At 35.7% G+C, this 23,933-nt stretch overlaps 1 protein-coding gene across 1 annotated transcript in view; it reads right to left on the bottom strand.

Moving 5' to 3' along the window:
- Positions 1–9,629: 9,629 nt before the first annotated feature.
- Positions 9,630–23,933, bottom strand: part of PCDH10 (protocadherin 10) — a 114,419-nt gene continuing 100,115 nt past the window's right edge. Inside the window, exon 6 of the mRNA XM_040698767.2 lies at positions 9,630–9,970. The gene's annotated coding sequence lies outside the window, so the exon portion shown is untranslated. The remainder of the gene's footprint in view (positions 9,971–23,933) is intronic.

Below are 23,933 nucleotides of genomic sequence, written 5' to 3'. Positions count from 1 at the left end.
ACAAAGATCCAGAAGTAACTTTGAAATGTGAAATGCCTCATTCATTTCAAAACTGATAACTTGTAGTGAATGATGAGCACTCAAGTGACAACACAGTTAACCAATCATCAGACCTTAAACATAGAGCAAAGAGGAAATTGAACTTCCCTCTAGAAAAATACCTAAGTAAAAAGCCACAAAATGGCTGTCTTTTGGTTGTTTTTTTTTTTTTTTTTTTTAAACTTTTCTCCTGCATGAAATCTTTCATATTAGGATACCATTAATTCTGATAATGAAGCTGTTCGTAAGGAGTACATTTAGGACAAGTGTATACATAAGTTTCTGCAAGTAAAGTACTACTTATTGAACCGTTAAAGTTGTGGGAAATGGGTATTTTATCTTCAAATTTCTACAGTAAGACCCTTGGGATAAATTAGACTAATGATTCAATAATCATTAAAAGGTTAGAAGTATGGAGACTTTAAAAAAAAAAAATTGCTCATTGAAAACATCCATTTCCAATAGAGTAAAACTGTACTCTTATTTCTCATTTTTGGCAGAGTATACATATTCCAGGATCTTGGAAAAAAATGAGGAGTAACATTTAAGAAATCACAAATGTCTTTGATTTTATTAAACACTTTCCATGCATGTAAAATTTATTTTTTTCTGGGTTATATGAATTACAGTAGAATAAAGGAAAAAAAAAAAAACACACCAAAACAACACAAAATAACCACACTTCATAGTTTTCCTGAAGTTTCTACTATAGCTGGTCTGATTCTGTTTTTTAACTTGACTTGCTGGCACCCGTGTAGTGATTCCTGAACCTCTTCAACAGCTTCTGACCATTTTGCTTTATTTTACTTTTCCTCCAAGCTTCCTACTAGATCTAAAGTGCTAAGCCAGAAAGGTGCAGCAGACAGAAAGCCTCCACGCTTTGGGCAGGTCCTCCCTTTGGTGACTAGGTCAGTACTAGACTGGGAATACAGTCTCAGTATCACCAAGAGAGGTTTTCTTTTATTTGATACCTCAAAACAGTATGTTCCCACACTTTGTGGAAAGTAAAGCAAAGTAAAACAAAACAAAACAAAAAACAACAAACACATAACTTCCAGTGATTTCAGAAGAAAAAATAAAAATAAAAATAAAAATAAAAAAGAATACCATAGAATCACAGAATGGTTTAGGTTGGAAGGGACCTTTAAGATCATGTTACAACAAGATTAACAAGATATCACAAGATCTGTTAAGACCAAGTTACAAACCCCTGCTGTAGTTAGGGACACCTCCGTCTAGACCAGGTTGCTCAAAGACCCATTCAGCCTGGCCTTGAATGTCTTCACAGTGAGGGCATACACAACCTCTCTGGGCAACCTGTTCCAGTGTCTCACCACCCTCATAGTAAAGAATTTCTTCCTAATATCTCGTCTAAACCTATCTTCCTTCAGTTTAAAGCCATCTCCCCTTGTCCTCCTGCTACATGCCCTCATAAAAAGTCCCTCCCCAGTTTTCCTATAGGCCCCCTTCAGGTACTGGAAGGCTGCTATAAGGTCTTCTCAGAGCCTTCTCTTCTCCAGTCCTTGTAGGGGACTATCAGTGCACTTCCATGACTTTTCAAGTTTAGAGTTGGTATACAAACATACCTCCTCTTAGATTTATGTGAAAAACAATAGCACTGTTCATACATAATGGAAATACAAACCAAAATTATTGACATTTTATGACTTGAGTGATGCTGGCATGTGATATTGACAGACATTTAGTACAAAGAGCTATAACTACGCTCTCTTTGATTCCACAGAAGACTAATGCTGAAAGTGTGCAATACTTTCATCAGCTGATCAGTGAAATACTAAATGGTACTAAAGATGGTGAGATGTTGATTATCACTGTAGCAGTTTTAATTCAGTCAGATGACCATTAACACTATTTGAAACTGTAGAACACTATTTCATTTGTAGAAGAGAGAGACAATTCATCATTAGAAGTTTTGATGGCCATGTTAGTAACAAAGTTATGATTAAGGGATGACAAACAAGTCATCTAGAACAGACATTTTCATTTTCCACAGTTTTGAGTCACATTATAAGCTCTTCTGTTCTTCATTTGTCTAAGGAAGTATGAGGTCATTGCAGCTCCCCAGTAGTGACTACAGGTGACCACTCTAGGAAAATCAACACAAGCTCAAACTAGCTCCTCTCACCACCCCCAACTATATTTTATATATACACACTACAAATTCACTTTAGCCAATGATATAACCCCTCCCAGTGTTTTCTTGCAGTATTTTAAATTCTACTAAGAATGGGGAAATCATTAAGGAACAGACTCAAACTGGCTGAAAGGCAGAAAAAAAATTTGTCTTCATCTACCTTCACGGCTATATGCATTCAGTAACTGTTGCACACACAGTTCAAATCGCTATGAGTGTACCTCATATTCCAGTACACAGGAGAAGGAACCCAGAAGATAAGGATCAAGTTAGTAGACAGCAGTACATCTATAAAAGCTCACTATGTGCTTGTATATAAAAAGTTCTAATTCTCTTTGGATAGATACGTGGCTTTAGTCAGACATCCATAAACTTTCTAAAGTTGCAATGCCACTATTAAAGACCTCTCGATAAAAGTTTAGAAGCGAAGCCAGCATTACATACTGAATTTAAATGCAATTTCACTGTAGAAATTAAAACCTAGAAGATTTAGTCATAAATATGTAACAAATGATTAAATACCACATATGCAACACTAAATTTAGACCTTTACACGTTTGAAGTTGATCAATAGAGTAAGTCATGCTAAAAGCAGTGGGAACAGGATGAGAAGAGAAAGTTTGTCAGTTACTTTTCTTAAGAAACACAGAGTTAATTGTACCACAAATCTATAATGTAAATGCGATGATTTCTTAACAACAGACTTGAAATGACTTTCTGCTGCACTGAATCCACGAACAAAAAGAAAAATCCAGATTCAAAGTTTACCACAACAGAAAGCCTACAAAATCTTTATTTTTGCATTATACAGCTGAAGTAACATGAATTTTGATACCTCTCACTAGGATTTCACAAATAGAACTATGTTCTGGACAATGAAAAAGGAATTAATATTTTTTCTTAATCCCAAGACTCGAAGCTATATACATATACATATATATATTCCTCTTCACATTTTCCTAACTCTTGTTGCCTTCAAAGCTGACCAAAGTTACTGAAAAAAGCCAGATTCATACACTGAAAACAGTAGTAGATAATAACCTTTTTTTGGCACTTGCGTGTAGAGAAGGCTCAATGTAAACCACTGAGTTTTGAAAATTAGAAATGGATAAAAAATTTGATCCTCAACAGGAAAACTCTCCAATTGTTAGAAAGATGTATATAAAACTGAGTTGCCTAGTAGAGAGAAGATTTATATTTTATTGCTAGTAAAGCTGCACGTTAAAGCAGCTGGTGGGGCGGTATCAATTCCCATGGATCATGAATCAGCTGCTTTTCAACAGCATGCAGTGTTCAACTCAATACTACAACCAAGACTAATACTATTGTACCGTCTAATTGAACTGTATTTTCATCACATTTTGGAATGGGACAGATTTCCAGTTCAGTTGTTTTGGGAACTAACCAAATCATCAGGAAAAACAGATTAAAAAAATTTATCAGAGTGGCATTATGTAATGAGCAGGAACTCATTACACAGCACTGAAGGGCTGATTCTTCTAATTCCCAAGACTAATGCTTAATGAAATGACCATTTCTGCTCAAGTGCAGAAGAATTCATGAACAGATGATTCACATAAGTATTTACAAAATGAGATCTCTTTGACCTTCTAATCACATTATCAGATACACTCTGAAGTTATGGTGTTAATAGCCATGTTTTATGGAATTGTATTTACATACCCCTACTACTTTCAAAACTACAAAGGCATATAGCAGAAGTTATTTTTTTTCCCTTACTCCACTAAGACTGAAAATATCATTTCTGAAGACTTTCACTGCAGTATTAACTCTGGTTGCTATGAATACAAGCTGATCCTAGTAGGATTGCCAATATTAGTTAAGGATTAAGTAATGACTGGAAGGTTTTTTGTTATTGTTGAAGTCTAACGAATAAATGTTTGCAGGATGAGATCTCAAATCAAACTGTAATCCTGGCTGCTTAATATAGTTCAAATTAGATTTGTAAGTTCAGAGAGATTGCCATTTATGCTGCTTGTTTATTCTCAAATATTTCATTTAGCTGTACTAATATACAACAGCAAATCTTTGTTGATCTAAAACACTATTCTATAATGTACAAGAATTATTTAGTATTTGAAAAGCACACACAGTATGTTAGGTTTTGCAGAGAGCACAGAATAAACAGTATGAACATTCTGCATCACACAAGTATTGTGATTTAACATATTGTGTTTACTTTGGTTATGGAGGAAAAGGAGAAGCATCACTTAAACTGTAATGGCTTGATTTTGTCTCTTGAAACACTTCATCCCTTTGAACAAAATTACTGAAAAGAATTCTTATTCAAACAGAGTAAACAAAAATCAGGCAACAGGTAACGGTGCCGGCCCATGAGATGATGGGGTTATGGCTATGACACCGTACCCTGCCCCCGCAGAGCCATCACTTCCAATCAATCCAACGCTGATTGGAATGGTCTGTAAAACAGACCTTAAAGCTCTCTTTTTCCATAGCACCTCCCATAATTAAAGCAGTATAATGCCTAATTTTCTTGACTATCTTGTCTACCTGTTTGTAATTTCATTTTTGTTTTTTCTACCTACTTAAAGCCTTACAAACGCTTCCTATCCAATCACAACATCAGGACAGACCACGTTCCAGCCCACAGCAGAGAGCTGTTAGCCTGGAGAAAGGAACAGGGAAAAATCTGATTCTGCATCTAAGCCCTGAACAGCCTTGTTTACCAATGTCACTGATGACAAACTTGGTAATTTCATTTCTTCATAAATATTTGAAAGTTACATTTTGCTAGGTGGATATCTGTTCATTTGATCTAATGGCTGTCCTTTCAAAAATGTCATAAGAAGCCATTAGCCTAGCTTCAACAGAGTTAAATGGGTAGAAGTAAATGGGGATTACTGAGAACAATATCCTTTGCCCACAGCACAGCAATGCCAGGGTTGGATAAATTTTATTACCTTTAATAGCATTTGCAGCTATGCAAGCTAAGCCAATGACATGGGTAATCGAATCTTAGGCTCATAAGACAAACACCTGTGGCTGTCAGAAAGGAATCCCCACCACCTCAGGCTCAGGCACAGTGCTGCAGATCCAACAGCCTATCACTACAGGAAAGGCAAAGAGACAGGGTACAAGGACAACAAAATTGGTGTGGATGGCAAAGAAAACCACTTCTTATCAGAATTGATCTGAACCATAGTCCATTCTTAGAGCATCTTAAGTGCAAAATATGGGAAGCTTCTAAAATCTCCCTATCATCCCTGCACCCTCCAGACTGCAAGCCTATGTCTTTGGCACTCTTCTAATCTGTCTGTAACATGGAGATGCGCTGTACTGCCAAGAAAATGAAAGTCCCTAAGAATATCAGGTGTGTTCTGCAATGCTCTGGGACTGCAAAAGTTTGGTAATATAATGTTTTTGGTCAGAAGCGGTGGTCTCACTGCCCTCCCTGGGAGCGGCAGTGCAACCTAGGTGGGAAAGGCTTCAAAGTGTACATGTTGTTCACTTGTTAAAACCATCTCATTTCTCTAATTGCCGCCTAATTGTAGAGGCTGAGCAGAATTTAAGTGGGAATAAAGAAAGAATAGTGACCCCAAAGCCATTTAAGCAAAACTAAGGTTGTAATTATTTTCCAACTTACATGGCTGTTCCTTCATTATTTCTTAGCCTGCTGTGTTTTTGTGGTCTCACCTCTACAGTCTTAGGCTTTTCACTGAATGTCGCACAGTACTGCACTTCTGCAGTATTTCAAAAAGGCAGGCAAGCTGCAATTTCAGTGGGACTTTACTCCTCTACATTGGAACTGTGTAAACACACTGCAAATTATACAGCTAATATATGAATAGATGAAACATGAATACTTAGTCTTGATCTACTGACTATTTGGTTAAGATCTATTCCATGTCAGCTACTGTGGCTGTTAAACCTTGAACTTTGGACAGAGATATTCTAAATCGGATAAACAAAAATTCTTCAAACAAGTAAATGACAAGTCAGAAATATCTCTAATTTGAAATTAGCAAACATGGAAGTAACTTTTTTCTTTTTCTGTAATGGACTCACTTCCAAGAACACCGCATAGCAGAAAGCATTTAGCTTGTCATGTTTTTCTATTATTTTATTTTACACTTCATTCAATTCTATTACATAGCCTTGCATTTTATTGTTAGGGTGTTCTGTTGTTGAAAACAGGCACAAGAAATTTTGATTCAGTTATGACAGCAGAATTTTTTTTTGTCAGCATTTAAAGTGAAACAAATGAATGACTGTGATACTCAACAGTTTTAATAATATATGTTGACTCTTGAGTATTCATGGCCTTTAGATGCCCCCAAACAATAATGCTTTTATATAAAAAATGAATATTGATTAATGAGTTGTAATTTTTTTTTTTTGAAGTTGAGCCCGTAACTAGGCTTGCCATATAATTTGTTATGAATCACCTAATGTATCTATCAAGCAGAGAGATACCAAGAAAACTGAATTTTTCTACTGCGAAACACCTCCCCATCATAAGCATATGTCCTGCATTGCCCTTAAAACCAGAGGACAGACACACAAATACTAACAAACCAACTACCCTCCCTGACATATGCTTAAATTTATTCATGAATGATTTCCTCAGAAGTTTCAGCAATGCAGTCACCACCTCTGAAAACAGCAAGGACCTACTTTAGATAATATCCTATCTACATAGAACTCCTTTATCTGCCACTACTATTAGTGGAAAATATTACTCATTTTCCAGAGCTCAAGATACGTTCATTATTATTAGCAAACATAGTTTTTCAAGCAAAATAATACTAAGCAACCATTACTGTTAGGAAGAAATCTAAAGAACTGTTCAGCCAGCAAGGCTCGGTATCCTCAAATTTGACTGGCCAACCAACTTCAGATCAAATGTAAAAAACATGTACCAATTAATCCCCTCATGTGATTAAAGAAGCAATGAAAGGAAGCTCACATCAATATGCACAATACCCAGAACAGGAAAAATGTGAATTACAACACAGCAGGATTTCTCTGCAATTTGAAATACAAGACTCAACGAGCAGCAGGTGGCCAAGACGACAGGCACAGAGCCAGGTAACATGCTGCTGCAACTGGCCACTCATCTGAAGAGCATTCTCAAAACTTTCTTCCCTTGCCACCCTCAGCTTGAACATTCTGATGAATTTGTTTTCCTCACCTGGACCTACCACTTTTAAAATAAAAAGAACTAGACAATCATGCTTATTTATTTTTTAAAGCATTACTCTTATCAATATACTCAATTTCATTAACTATAGCATAGATCTGTTGCAGTTCCATCCGTTGTACGCACAACACATAAAGATGACAAGAAGCTGGGTGAATCTCACTTCTTTAATCTCTCCCTCTAAAATTCAGCTTGTTTCACCACACTTAACAAAAATCCAGTTACAGTAGATGTAATAAATAACCTGCATGTAATAAGCACTGAGAGTTTTACCTGGAGGCTTCCAGAAAACCCACTGTTTCTTTTTATCCTTTCTGAAACCATTCTCATAAAGAACACTCATTTTCTTACTGTGTTTCACATGAAAATTTTCCTCATCATACACATTATGATTTTCTACCTTTTCTCTCGTAACTCCACATGGAACTCCATAGATTCAAAAATACTCTATGTTACCTATTGCTGAAGAAATGACTTCTTTCGATAACATGTAAAATATAGGTACTTCCATCTTTGTGAGATGTTTTCCCTAAATCCTTTAGTGGAAAGAAAATTATGCTGTTTTAGAGAAAAAAACCACTGATTTTTCATCTGAGAAGGAACAACTCAACACAACAGTGACACAGCTTACATTTGTACTTCTTAACGTTTCAACAACAAGCAACTCATTCTATTCTCTCTCCAGAACTACCACAGAGCTTATGACAGAAGCCGTCCTAACACATTGCGTAAGGCGTGGCATTCATTAAATTTGGAAGTAGTACAAATCAATCTTTCCCAATAGTTTGTTTGGAAATAAGTACTTTGTCCAGTATACCTAGTAGCACTTTGTACAAAATTTACAGATCCAAAAGGATGATTTTCATTTAACATCTATCTTACAGAAAAAGTTTTTGATATTTAAAGGTTATTTTCAGAGAGCCTAAACAGTCTTTTTTTTTTTTTTTTTTAAGGAAAGATACATTATAATTATGCATATACTGATCTTACTATGTGACAGAAGTTGGAACTGGTCATGAAAATGCTTAAAAAATGCCTTGCTGTTCTTGTCTACATTCTCTCTCTGCTTATAAACATTTTTTTTTTTCTTAATAAAAACAATTATCACATTTGGGTCAAAAAGAGTACGGCTTTGAAACCCTATTTCAGACTGTGATCTTCCAGCATTTTCCAAAAGTGTATAAAAATAAAATAGAAATCTTCTAGAGAATATGAATGCATATTTTTAAAAGCAAATTATTTCCACTTTCAGAATCAACAAGATTTTAATAAATCATATTCGCTAACTGAAGCAGTTTGAGAAAAGTTAGGCTGCAAGTTTACTTAGTTTCATCTTTCAGTTTAAGAAATCCTAAGCAACTTTGGAAACACTGGACACTTTCCAGAGGAAAAAGACTAGTTTAAGAGTAAGGAGTTTTCTAAAAATCAAATTACAGTACTACTTGGCATGTTGAGTCAATTTCAAAATAGCATATTTTTTTTTTAACACATTGAAATTACCAAGTTGATGAAGTCTTGTGGCACAAAATGCTCAACTTTCCCACAAAAGTCAAGAAAACAAGGGGTTCTCATGTAGGATTATTACATGATTGCAGTATGTATAATCATTCCAGACAGATGAGAAGGAACAAGTTCTAGAGATGCTGAACTCAAGAGTCCTAAACACTTTTTCTAAAGTCAGTTTATGTTTATCATTGATTTCTATTAAAGCTTCTAAAACACAGGACTTCTTCTTCCTTAATTGATATTATGACTTAAAAAGCAACATTTAAAAGCCCTACGTAGACACTAAGTTTCAAATTGTCAACAAACTCTCTATGAAAGAAAATTCAAGTCATTTTGCATTTGTCCCAGGTGGATTCAAATGCATTACATAATATAAAGCTGTCACAATCTTACATTATGAGAATAATAGAAAATGCTGAGGTAGAACAACTATGGGTTATACTGCTCAGGAAAGGGAACTTCTACAGAAACCCCAGAAATATTGCAACTCAATGTTATATCAACTGTTTTTAATGTATATTTAATTTACCAGTTATTGTATGACAAAGTATCATTTTCCTTCAGGATTAAGCCATTAAGTTAGAAAGTTATTCTGTTTGTAATTTTTAAAAAAAGTTGCTACAAACATAATGAAGAAAATGTACATTTTTTTTGTACAGAGATTTATTCAAGACAATCAGCAGATAGACTTGGACATTTCACTAGTCTAGTCAAGCATTGGTACATCCTATTTCTAATTTTACTGGGTTTACACAGTTAGCTTTATTATTGCTAGCTTTGGCCATGAGATGGATGAGAACATTTAAGACACAGAAACAGCAGGAAGAATCTAATGCAGAATGCCTTCACAATCATCTCCCTTTATAATGTTCTTTACAAAGAGACTAACATAGCTATTAAATACATCTCAGCTTTCCCATTTGAAGTTTTGTATACTTCAGAATTACTCAAGTAAGAAAACAGTTGGCTATGTCACTCACTGACAAGAATTCCCCGTGTAAGCTAGTGTAGGATTGTGATTTACCCTCCATTAATTTTTGCTTACGAACACCAATGTGCAGTCGCAACCAGTATCTTCATGGGGGAATCTGAAACATAAGGAAAAAAGCTAATGACAGTATTTGCACAGGAGAAATATCCTCTAGAAATCAGACACCTACATCCTGCTTTAGTGGAATAGGATTCACACACTGCCTGCCCCTCTCCTAGCACTAGGGAACGAGGAGCGCAGCCTCTGAAGCTGCTGGAGGAACAGAATGCTGAGGAGAAAAATAAAACAGAACCAAAACTATCCAGCTGAAATCTTTAAGGATAGGGAAACATTGACAGCCAGCATAGTCTGAGACTCAAATGCATGCAGTCTCTTAAAATGCCTAGTAAGACTGGAATAAAGAAGCTGTGTAAGAGGAGCAGATGGGAAAAATTCTAAAAATATGCACATACTGCAGAAAAGAGAGGTCATATGTTCCACCAGGAGGAAGAAAACAGAACCTGAAATCAAGCTATTGTATAAACAGAACTTAAAGAAAGTAAGCATGACCCCACTAAAATGCTCTCTAATGACATGGTTTCAAGATAAGACAGAATCAAGTCTCTTTGTGATAAAAATACGTATTAATTGTTGGATTGACAACAGCTTCTAAGAATAACACACAAAATTGAATAGTCCTAAGTCATACTGTCATTAATAATTGAAAATGCAGCCAGTAAAAAAGTTATTGCTGAAATTTTATTAGCGTAATTGAAAAATGGAAACACACCAAAAATTAAATCTCATTTTAGCATAGGAGAAATAAAGAAGTATCTCCATTCTTACTTTAGAATTATAATGCAAATGAAACTTACTTTGCCATGCAGAAGAACATAAACCTGATGTCATGGGCATCTAGACATTTTTTTATTTCTGCTCCCATAAAACTTCTATCAGCTTACTGCTACATAGTATTGACACAGAAGCACTCCCCTCCCTGCTTTCAGCAAGTTCTATCAGAATGGAAGCAAATCCTAGACAAATAACCATTTCTTAAACATGCTTCATTCTCTGAATGGGTTTCAACAGACTGTATGCAACAAGTCAAAACATCTTGCGAAAAAAACCAGCTGTATGAAGTTATCACAGGATGAAATTAAAGAAGTAAAACAATGCACTTGTGTGTAACATTGTAAGATATCCAGTGATAAAGCATTAGACAAATAAGTAATGTGTGAATTTAAAGTCTTTGAGATGCTGACAACAAATTACTGCAATTCAACTTCTTATTAACTATTTTACTTTTGATCGTTGATTACTAAGGAGTAGCAAGACTTGATTTGGCAGCATATGACCTGCTTCATATATAGCGTGACAAATCACATTTGCTTGCATGAAAGGATAGATGCTCAATTCCACACAGATAAAATGTTTTCATATTCTTCTCTTGGTACAATCCTCATACATACAGCACATACAAATCGACTTCAGCTCCTACATTACAGATATAATAAGCTCACTACCACCAAGATCTTGGTAGAAAATTAAAATCTGTACATATATTTACAGATCAAATATTTTTCTCATGAACTGTTCATTTGTTTGAGTACACTTTAAAATTTTATTGTAACAGGTAACTCAATAGGCAGCAAACAACAGCCTATAACAAAGCAACACAGAACCAATTTTCAGCTGCTAATAATTATCAGCTAAACACAATTTTAAAAAGTAAATGCTTAAGACTTTTGTTTAAATCAACTGCCTAAGCAGTGATATTAATGAATTCTGCATAACTTCTGTGTTTGTTTAGCAATATATTATGTGTATCATTATCGCTGCTAAGCATATATGGGATAACAAGAAAAAACTGAATTTATATCTTTAGCTTATAAAGAATACTTGAGAGTTTTTGTATGTTTTTTGTAGAAGATATTAGAATTCTGGAGATAGTTATAACTCATAATTTACTAAACATAATGACATTTCTCAACACATTTCACTTCATCTGGAGATTTCTAAGAGTAAAAACAGGTTGACTTGTTTTAAAATGCAGAATATAGCACCTCCTGTGTGCTTCCAGTCATATATTTTAGTAACTTTTTTTTTTTGAGCTCTTAGCTTGTAATGTAATCATATTCTATTAAATACTATCTTAAGACAGCATTCCATTACTTATTTATAGGCTATGACCACACAAACAAGAACAGCTTGAGGGGGAGGATGGATGATGTGCACAATCTGTATTTAATCCTACCTCTTTGCCTGCTGTAGACGTTCAGCCTCACTCTTGCTGCAAGCAACAGAAAATATCTCCTGTATGATTCATTTTGTAGGTTTAGGCCTAAGCTTTGCCAAGGCACATATGTGCAATATGTAATACTGCTGTTTTTTTTTTTTTTTCCCTATCACTAAATAAAGAAAAACAACACACACCCAACTGAAGTCCAGCCATCCATTAAAATGCTGTCCCTGCATACCAGGCACATCAGGATGCAAATCACAGAACGATGTGACACTGCCTTGATCATGGACTTGTAGGATATATTCCCCCATTTCCCTGTTTTCTATACCCCACAAGACAGACTGCCCCACAACAGCCAATGTTGAATACAGCACACTTTGGGAAATACCCTTGGGCAGATGCTTCCCACACTGCTTACAAGGGCAGATCTTTACCTGGGGCCAGAGACCACCACATGGTCTCCAGGCTTACCTTGAGGATGCTCCTCAAGTTCCATTCATGTAATCAATTTGATATGAATAAAAGGCATGTGTCTGAAATTTCTGATCAATGAGCCTTTATAAGATATCTGCATATAAGAAATATAAAATAAGCATGAAGGGCAGAGTCAGTTTACATTTTACAGAACATAGTTCTGTATGTAGTTTTTGTAGTTCAAAAATACACGAAAGTAAATGTTACTCAGAAAAAAAATATATATGTATTTTCACTATTTTTTTTTCTATCCATTCTTTCAATTTTGTTTCCACTATTTTCTTTTCCAGTAGTAGGTATGACTAATTACTCAAAGAACATTCCTAACGCTTTCCATTCATTAGAAAATACTCTCCAGTTACTAAAGTATAAAGAAAAATGGCCATTATGACTATCAGAAGTCTAAAACATTAAAAAAAAAAAAAAAAAAACATGCTACAAAGTAGCATTTCAACTGAAGCCAGAGAATAGTAAAGGCTGCATATTAGGGGTCACACCCCTTCAGTACAATTAGACAGAATAATATTAATGTATTACACTGTATATGTTTGTTCAGTTTTTCTACTGTGATGATGCTTCCTTCGATTCTACTTTTTCCTTTTGAAGAATTGCCTTAACATTTAGCTTGCAAACTAATGTGCATATTAGCATAAACCTGTGCTTAACATTTATTCTATAGGCCTCTAGACAAAAGCCTGAGTTAGTGTATAAGGTCAGGAAAATAGGCTTTGTAAATGTTACAACAGTAAACCATGAGGTTCAGCAGAATATTAAATTGTGTAAAATTTTTTAATTTACCTGAATCAAGCATACTTAATATAAACTTTAAAAAAAATACATAAAAAAGCAATAAGGAATATTTAAACATAAGTGAAGTGCATACAGAGAGAAAATTGTCTATAAAAAGTAATAAAATGGTTAAACTTAAAACTCCTGTGTTAACAGACTTAATAAATTTTAGAACCCAAAGCGCATTTTCATTTGCTCTGTGAAAAAACAGGCTATAGAAATAGTCTTGATATACCTGATGTAACTACAGTTTTCTAGTGGGTTAGCTGAGAATGCAATTTAAAAGTTATTTTTGATTAGTCCAAGCAGTTCCCTACTCTAATAATACAGTCATCAGATGAATGCATAAGATTGTTGTAGGTGTTCAGAAAGAGCTGCAAGGAAGTCTACAGAAAAGCTATTTCTCCCAAGTACAGCTAGGTGGAATGACATCAGAGTAAGACGTTGAAATTGGTTTCTGGCAAATGGGAAGAACTGGATGTTTTAAGAGTTTCTTATGTTGAAGTTTACCAGCAAGCCATTCAACAGAAGACAAAAGCGGAAATAAGGTAATTAAGAAAAATAATAAGAACAATTGCCATGATCCAATATAAAATATCCCAAGTCTCTCAGGGCCCTGTTAATGAAGGCTGATTCACACTCAAGAGTCTCCAGTTGCATTAGCGCAGTAGCACACAGGCCTGCAGAATTTGAATCCCAGTACAAAAGGGTTAAACATGGCTAAAATACTTGCATTGAAAATGCACCAATATGGAAAAAAAAGATGTATATGGGCTGTCCCTATGTATGCCTTACACCTGCCTACTCTCCACATATTACTGCTCTGTGTGAAAACCATTTGATTGTTCCAGTGTTCATGAATTACACAATGTCTGGAGAGAGCACTGGAGGCTTAAGCATTATAGCCCATCAAGAAAGCCACCTACAGACAAGAAAAAGTAACAGAAATCTAAATGAAAATGAACTCAACCCTTGAAGGCAAATTGGTTATTGTTCATGTATTCTGAATTATCCTTGAGGACAAGAGAAAAAGTAACACCCTTTGGAGACCTTTCTTTCAGTATCTACTGAGACGGGGTTAACACTAGAGGATTAGAGGAAGATTTTATTTAGCATGAAGGGATGAAGCTACAACTGACATTAGGCACTGAACTTCCATTTAGATGACAGAGCACACAATGGTTTTGCAAGCTTTTTTTTCTGCTGGTGCTCAGACCTAACACTGAAGCATCAGACCTTACTTTCCTTTAACCAGTGGAACTGAGCAACATTTTTCCATCAGCTGCAACTCTGAAAGCTCTCCTGATTAGATAGGAAATTGCTCATTATTGCATTTCATCTTCAGGAAGCCCAAAGTTTTTTCAACAGACTTAAAATACATGAATAGAGAAGCCTCGTGTCAGAGCAAAGGTGCAGTGACCTTGTTATATGACATTCAACAGTGGCTACTCATAGGTTTTTAATTCACAGGAGTTAAAGGAAAGAGCATAAGAAGAAGGATTCACAGTAATATCAAGAGAGAGATCTTTCCAGGCAATGCATCTGAAAGCCACTGTTTTTGTCACCAACAGACACTGAATGTCCACAATTTTTTCTTCATTCTTTTGACCCTCTACCCTAGAAACAGTGAGTTTAAATTTCTAACTTCTTACTTCAAAGTGGAAAGAAGGGTATTATTTTCTATGTTAGAACTGTTGCCTGAATAATGTCATTGAGCACTTCTTAGAATTGGATTGTCAGAAAAAGAGAGCAATCAGTCTCTATTCACCTCTTCTATACTCCCATGATTTTAATAAACCTCCATCACATTTCACCTCTTCTGTAATTTTTCTCCTAATTTGTAGAGTCAGTTTGTTTCATTGTTCTTTTAAGGCTCTCCTCTGCAACACCTCCGGTCTTCCCAACTTTGGGCCTATTCTGGGACTTAAATGTAATTCCACGCTTTCTTTCCTAAGTGCTGAGAATCTCTTTCCTAAATGCTGAGAACTAAATTAGAGTCCAACATTGCATATATGTTGATGCAGCTGTTTTATCTTGTCCTTAAGTGCATTACTTTGCATTTACGAATACTGTAGTTCTGCATGCCTTTCAGTCACATCCTAATAGCATTCTTTAGAAACTCAAATATAAAGCTGACTGAACAGCTGTGTACTTAACCATCACGTTACTATTTACCCTTTTTTTCCCAGATTAAATACAATGGTTTTCCAGTGTATGTTCTGTAAGATTTCAACAGAACATCATAAAAAACACTATTGCAGCTAACACATTTTATTTCTTTGAAACCATACCTCACTTTGTGAAAAGTCATGCTACACTACCAATTGCTCAATCACTTCATTTCTTAATTTCCCAAGGACTCTTAGCTATTATGCTCACCATTGGTTTGTTACAGCATGTTTCCTCATTTTTGTCTAAAACTCCTGTTACTAATACTGCAGTTGGAGCCTGCTCAAGGAAGGATCTCTCAGACATCCATAGAATCACAGATGAGATGTATCTTGTCCAGCCCCACAGACTAGTATACATTCAGCCTCATGAGGAGGTTGCATACTTGCCTTGTTCTTACAGCAAGAGGGATTTTGCTCTCCTAACCCCCACCTGGAAAATCAAAGGCCCAAGAGGCATGGGAAGTCTGACTGCCAGTGAAGACCAACATGAAGAACTGTTTGAGTACCTCAGCTTTCTCCATGTCTGTTGAGGCCATCTCTCCATTTTCATTTGAGAGGGTACACTCATCTTTGTCTTTCTCTTCTGACCAAAGTACCTATTGAATCCATTATTTTTCCACATCCCTCACTGAATTGAGTTTCACCTGTGCCTTGGCTTCCCTGATCCATCTGCATGTCCAGATGGCATACCTATATTCTTCCCAGATGACTTGTCTCTCCTTCCACTGCCTGTACTTTCCCTTCATTTCCTCCAGTTTTACCAGCAGGTCACTTCTCAATCATGCATCAGCTTCCTGCCTCCTCTGCTGGCTCTCAGAATGGTATCCTTAAAGAACTGCCAGCATTTTTTGTTCCTATGTCCCCGAGGAAACTTTCCCAGGGGATCTCATCCAATAATTCCTTAAACAGCTGCAAGTTTGCTTTCCTGAAGTTCAAGGTCCTGACTCTGTTCCTACCTAGACCTACGTTTCTCAAGGTCACAAACTCAACCAGGGCACAGTCACTACAGCCCGGACTGCCTCCAACCTTAATCTCTTTAATGATCTCTGTATTGAGATCACCAGGTGAGGAGTAGGTCCAGTTGCGCTTCACTTCTCATTGGTCTGTCCAATATCTAAACCAGGAAGTTATCCTTCAGCCACCTCACTTTTCTGCACCTCAGTGTGTTAGCCAGTACTACCAATTTACCACCATGCTTGACTATCTTGTCATTTAATAGAAGCTTATGATCTACCTCACACAGATAGAAGTCCAGAGCCACCACAACTTCTCCTAATGATGTTACAGAGCTTAAAACAAAATGGCTTAATGAAACTCATCCTGTCTTTCAAAATCAAGAGCAGAATTATTCATTATCTGGTTTCACAAGGAAAGTAAACCACCTTTGTACAAGCTGGCTGTAACTGACTTTTTACAGCTTCCAGTGATATGGATAACGACTTAAAAAGAAGTACGTTCAACATCATTAGTGGGACAGATCAAGCCCTTAGCTGACGTTTTGATATATTCTATTCCCACAAGCAAAGGACTTAAGTTTCTAATCAAGGGACAAAAGGCTCCACTTCTACATTTTTGTAAGAATAATATGAAGTGATAGAAGCTATTGTTAAAAAGGAAAAATTGAGTGCTTTTATTTTTTCTAAACTGAAGGTATGTTGGATGTGGTTCATTTGCAGTTAACATTCACTCTACTTGCTCTGTGGAAAAACAATAACCACGAAGGACCCGCAAGATCTCAGTCCCGCCAGTTGTAGCTGCCTCCTAACACTGAACTCAGTTTCTAATATTCATACAGAAACAGGTACTCTCTTTGAACTCACAGACAACATACTTTGAATTTGAGTAAAGTTAATGGGACTTTTGGAGCAAAGCGCATGCCAGCTGTCACACCCTAACTTCCGCAAAATACCTTGCCAAAACAGTAAAATTGAAACTATGTAATAACAGCTGCTGCTACTATATCACAAAATATATTTTACAGATGTTATTTTTAGCTGAAGTCTTAAAAAAAAAAAAAAAAAAAATTAAATACCCATCTCTTCTTATATTGATTGCAGGGCATCTGTTCTATCATAAGTTTATGACTCATTATCACTTCAATTCTATACTCCCCTTCATATCTTATTTGCTCACTTACCTATCCTAACATCATAGCAAAGCCTTTCTGATAAATTCTACATTCCTCCTTCTTCTGCTGGACACCATTCATCTTAATGGAGTTGCTTTAATGTTAAAAGAATTATCAATTCATACTTTTTAATTCAGTATAAACTTATGTCAGCATAATATCCAAACAGCACAAGACAATAGCACTGTAATGATTTGTGTGAGTACCACAATGTGTTTGGCAGTTAAAAATTATGAAAAAGAGCTATCAGCCAGGGATCCTGAACATTAAAAAAATTAAATTGTATTCAGCTGATGTAAACACACAGTTCTGATGAGAACACTGGTAGTACTAAAATTTCTGTTTCACAGTAACAACAAAAATTACTCATAACCAAACTTCCAGACATCTTTATCTAAAGGAATACAAAATTTCAAAAGAAATATTGTTCATCTGTCCAAGTCAAGTACAGGTAAGTGCTATTATGATGTAATATCACTACGATGGTCTTATATTTCTCTGTATAATACTGTTTACCTCTTGGAAGTCTGAGCTGCCCTGAGATGAAGTGCTGGGATTTAGCGGCTGTTCTTTGTAATAAGAAATCTACTTTCCTTTCCTCCCCCAGATAAAAATGTAGTAAAGGACAGAGATGTCTATTTTTTTTATCTTCAACTATTCTGCTGTCAATGTCTATTAAGGAAGAAATAAGAAGTATATACTCCATTTCCTTCTATACTCACCCTAACTTTAAACCAAACACCTCTACAATATTTACTAGACATTAACTATATGAGTTACCTTTGAATTAAATTAAAACTTGTTTTGGTCTTAAAACTAGAAATCAGTTTACATTTTTCTTGGTTTTCCTAGTTCTCAGCTAGTGAATGAAGTTGTTTATTCCACAATTGCTGGTAAGTAAAGCCATTCTTAAATTAACTACTACTGATATTTATAGAAGGTAATGTCAAAATACCACTTGAGACATGGTGTCAAAAAGTCTATATTGTTTAGTTCTTCTGTCACCTTGCATACAAGATGAGAATAAAGGCAGCAAATAACATCTGAACATCAGCTGTGCAGCTGTATTATCAAAACATAACTAACTGCAACATATATATTTCTATTCCCTGGGGAAATAATCTCACATTATCTTAGAATGCTCACCAGGGAATATAACAGAGTTTGGTTTGAGTTTTTCATTTCAGGATTTTTTTTTACCTGGTTTTTATTGCAAGCCAATTGTCCACCAAATTTATTAAATATTAAAAAAGCAGAAAAACTCAACAAAAAGAATAGAAACTAGTTGATATTGACAGATCTCAGTTTCAGCAGCAAAAAAACAACAACAACAAAAAAAAAACAAATTCTGAAGAATATGAGTAATGATAAGAATCCTAGTCAAAATTTTTTCTTACTTTATGTAATCAACATTTCTATTATCAACCTTTACTTCTGTAGTCATTCACTTCATCATCTGATTTTTAACTGGAAATCTGTGCTCTCTCACCACCCTTCAAAGCAGGGTCTGCAGTTTGGTTCCACATAAGACTTGTTTGAAAAAAAAAATATCAAAACTATTTATGCAGTCTGCCACGTTTTCAGTGATGAAAAAGAATACTGAACAGCTTTGTACTTATTGTAAACTCTCCTCCCAGACTGCCAAAATGCAAATACTCCATTTTGAAGAAATTCTCTCAGCACAGTAATGCATATTGAGCTTTGTGGTTCAGAAAGAAAAGCACGAGAAATTGAGTGCAGATGTAAATAAACTGAGAAAATAGTATAGTTCTTAAAACACAAACCTTCTGACAGTACTGAAGGAAAACATACATTTTTAACTGTTTCATATTAACCATATTTTTTCTTTTTATTTGCCACTTTCATTAAACACATTAATTATTTTCATTCAGGATTTTAAACTTTTTTTTTTTTAATAATTCTTCATCTTTTTGGTAAGGTGAGGTACAGTGAGACTTCAATTATATTCAAAACACTACCAAGTCATATTACTTGATCCTGATGTTTCCCATTATCAGCTTCTTTATTATGTATGAATTTCTTTACGATCTTTTAAGATAATAAAAAATATTGCATCATTCAGTAGATCATGAAATTATAAGCTGAAGATAAAAGTGTGAAACAAATAACTTACTTCCTTTTCCAAAAGCTTAATTATTATGCTAAGCTTTCAAAGGACCATTTCGTGTAGCATCACAGTAAAGAATTTAAGAAGTTTCAGTCATTAAGAAAGAAACAAACAAACAAAAAATGTATTGCAATATAACAAGATTTTGTCCCATCTGGAAGTATGAAACATGCATAATTTCATGTTATGCCATTTAAAACATTTAGAATATTATCCATTTAATCATTTACATCTTTCAGTACTATTTTATTAAATACTGAAATATTTATAGTCTGTAAAGCTCTAATTAAAATGTTTTCTCAAAATTATCTTGCTTATTTCATACAAAGACTTAACATATGAAAACAGACAACCCAGTAAATATTTGACAAGAAACGATTCATGAATATTCACTCATAAACAGCACAGTGATAATGAACAAGCGCACAAAAGCGATTCTAAATGTAATCGTCTGCAAACCAGAAAAGCATATCCAGATCTAATTCATGGTTAAAATAACTTGTATTTTCTGTATTTTAAAAATACTTTGATTATTAACAAAGAACTGGAAAAAGTTATCTAGAAAAGCTATTTTAGACCACCATCATAGTAATGAGTTCCATACTACCATAACAACATCACCACTATGAGTTTTCCCACTGGAACTCTATACCATTCCATAAAAGTCCCTTTGTTTTAAGTTGAAGACTTAAATATCATAGAACGTAGAATCATAGAATCCTTAGAGTTGGAAGGGACATTTAAAAGCCATTTAGTCCAACTCTCCTGCAATGAGCAGGGACACCACAGCTAGATCAGGTTGCCCAGGGCCTGATCCAACCTGGCTTTGAAAGTCTCCAGGGATGGATCATCCATCACATCACTGGGCAACCTGTTCTAGTGCCTCACCAGCCTCAATGTAAAAGTCCTTTTCCTTATATCTAACCTAAATCTCCCACTTTAAGCTTGAAAGCATTTCTCCTTGTTCTATCACAACCCCTTTCATGGGGCTCATGTACACCTTAGGATCTTCAGTTTTCTATAAGCGCTTCCTCAAATACTACGGAGATTTTTACAGGCCATAATGGAACTTATTCTACAACCGTGATTTGTAGATATTGTTATAAAGGAAGAGAAAATACTATGGAATTAAATATACTTCTCCATTCTTTTAATTGGATGAGAAGTTCTGTGGCTGACACTGTGCACTCTCCAGAAGCTCATGCCTGCAGTTAGATGGCCACTCTGCATTAAGTAAAACATGAAACCCATCATTCCTTGAGGAGGGGAAAGTGCCAGCTCTCTAAATAAATTCTGGCTGGCAGTCAATTAGTTATTACTCTTACCACCTGCCCACACACCTGTTGTTAAGTTAATGCATTTGCTCTCCCTACAGCCTAGCACAACTTTATGAAATACAGTGACACAAAACTCTGACACAGTCCTTGCTACAAAATATGCCTCAGACAGCAATTAATCAAAGAATGCCATGAGTTCAACAAAATCTTCAATAAATACGATGGGACTGAACATCTACAGCTATTATTTCAACCATAAATCTTACGAATGCTCTTTACTGTAGCAACAAACTCCTAATAAATACAGCTTGCTTTACCAGAAACATATAAAAGACGATACATTCCACAGTGTTTTTTCAGTGTTCTCTCCAAGCCTGTGTGCTCAGGCATTTTGTTTCCAGAAACATTTTCATAGTCAGGAGTGCTGGACTGTCCCTCCACCATGACTGATGAGGCAGAGCTGCACCATGTCCCTTGTGCTTGGCAAAGCTGGAGCCCTTACCCTTTGCTGCTCAAGTTGATGTGAGCTGTATTAACATTAATTGCGTATGTAGTACTGGGCAAATACAATTTCTTTAAGAAAAAAAAAATACAGGAGACAGAAGTGCTGTCCATGTGCTGCTGAACAAAAGCAAAATTTTACGAGTATTCTGATGTATCTATTCAATAAATGGGATTGATAAGCCAATCACAGCTCAAGTTACTCAGCAAATTTCTTGAGTTTCTTGAGTTATGAAAGTACTTCAAACACTAGCAGAATAAAGTAGCACAAATGATAGGAAGTTCTTAACTATGTTCATTTAGTTTCAAAGAAAATATTCCTCCAGTAAGATTTATGGAAGCATTCAAATCCCATACAGATTTAATCCCTACAAAACATAGCAAAGGTCACTGGCTTGCTTTCACTTCTGCCTCATATTACCACAGGTTTTCTTTTCAATAAGGACATAATACATCTAAGGAGAGAAACTGATGCTGACATCATCTGAAAAGCTGGACTAAGCAAAAGATCACAGCCTCTAAGGATCAAGTCTAGAAATCTCTCCTGGTTTTAGGCCAGGTGAGATGTGGACTGCGCCACAATGGGTGGACAGGGCTGGTGAGCAGGCCAAGATCCAAGTCACCCAGCAGGGAGCTGCCAACAAGGCCAAACTGGCTGGGGAGGAGAGAGCACTCAGACAAAGCCAGTCAACCAGCTGTGCACCCTTCTCTAAGTTCACAGTGCCTCTGACATTCTAGGTCAACTTGTTCTTTGTTCACCTCTTCCTTCTTTGAGGTCTGAAACTCAGTAACACCCACAGCGCTTCAGAAAGCTAAGGCAGAGCAAGCACAAACTGTGATGTGTTGAAAACCTCTCTCTGCATCCTTGCCTATTTACTAACACTGGTATTTTCCAGGCAGATCACCTGTTCTCTGGAAGAGCCTTCTAGAACTGTGAGGAAATAATAGTTGTAAGACAAGTATAAACAAATTTCAGTATGGAAAATAGGATGAGGAATAGGAGAAAAGGAAGAGGACTCCTCCATATAAAACTAATTTCAAAAAGACAGTTTATTTCAGAAAAATCTTACACATATAATAGAAATAGTTACCTTCATGAAGGGTACCAGAGTTCAGAGACCAATTGGTTTATCACACAAACATGTAGGAGTTATGGTATGCGTCACACAGCACAAACAAGCAGTGCTCCTGGTATGTAAAAAAGTGACTTAACATGTAAAAATGTTTGCTCTGTTAGCTACCTCCACCCCAAAAAATGCAGTTCTATAGAAACTATTTCAGTTGTGCATTTACTACACTAAATTCATCATGAGCAGAAAGTACCTTCAACTGTAACAAAAAAACACTAGACTCTATACATCACATGGGTTTCCAGATATTCAGTACCTTTTATTTGGTTAAAGAAATAAAGGTAGAAGTTTCTGAACAACTGGAAACATCTGCAGGACAGCACCAGCTACTAACTCACAAAAGCTTTCATCACCTTCTTGCAGACTAAGCCAGCGATTATAAGAAGATACCCAACTGTAAAATGTGCTACCACTGATGCTTTGTTAGTTGGCATTTACTAACAGAGACCAAAACAGGTACATCGGTTTAGTTCAGGGGAGTTTAAGAAAAAGCTGCTTATTCTTTTACAAACTAATCCCTCTTCCCTTGTGTTCAGTCCCATAATAGTCTGCAGTTCACAAGTACCAAATAGTAGCTAGCATTGTAAAGATGGAATCAATAGCATAATCCTATTAAATTCAGCAAAGCAGGCTACTTTTCAGATACATACTGGAATCCTCTTAAATTGATTTTTTTCTTTTGAATAAAAGGTAGGGCTTTGTGAGACTGCAGCCAGAAACCTAGAAAATATTGTTTACATAACGCTCATAGGTAGCAGTTCAGTCTGCTTTCCTCTTCCTCACATACAACTGTGACACTTTACTAGATGGACTTCCAAAAGAAACTCAAAGCTTCCTTAGCTGTTGTAACTAAAGAGCAATGAAATAATTAATGAACTGATTTGCATAAAGTCTTAACAAGTGCTGACACTTACTGCAGAAATTCCGACTTTCACATGATCAGATTTTTATACTGAAAGCTGTTATTTTGTGAGCATCCTTCCAGATATTGGATTTGGTACAAAGTTTACTCCATACTAAGCTTCATCTACCTGCATTTGAAGACCTCAAAATCTCTAAATACTTTTTGAACAATTACCATGTTTGAAGCTATGTGAAGATTTAATTTATTTATCTCACATAGCAGGAGAATAAGAAGTACCTGCGGCACTAGCTACACAAATCTTGCACCAACACAAATTAATGCTGTTATCTATCGAAGTCCACACGCTGCCCAATGCAGCTAAGCAGTATGAGCTATG

The sequence above is a fragment of the Gallus gallus genome, chromosome 4 (genome assembly GCF_016699485.2).
Source record: "Gallus gallus isolate bGalGal1 chromosome 4, bGalGal1.mat.broiler.GRCg7b, whole genome shotgun sequence".
NCBI lineage: Eukaryota > Metazoa > Chordata > Aves > Galliformes > Phasianidae > Gallus > Gallus gallus.
This window is presented reverse-complemented; position numbering and strand designations above follow the sequence as displayed.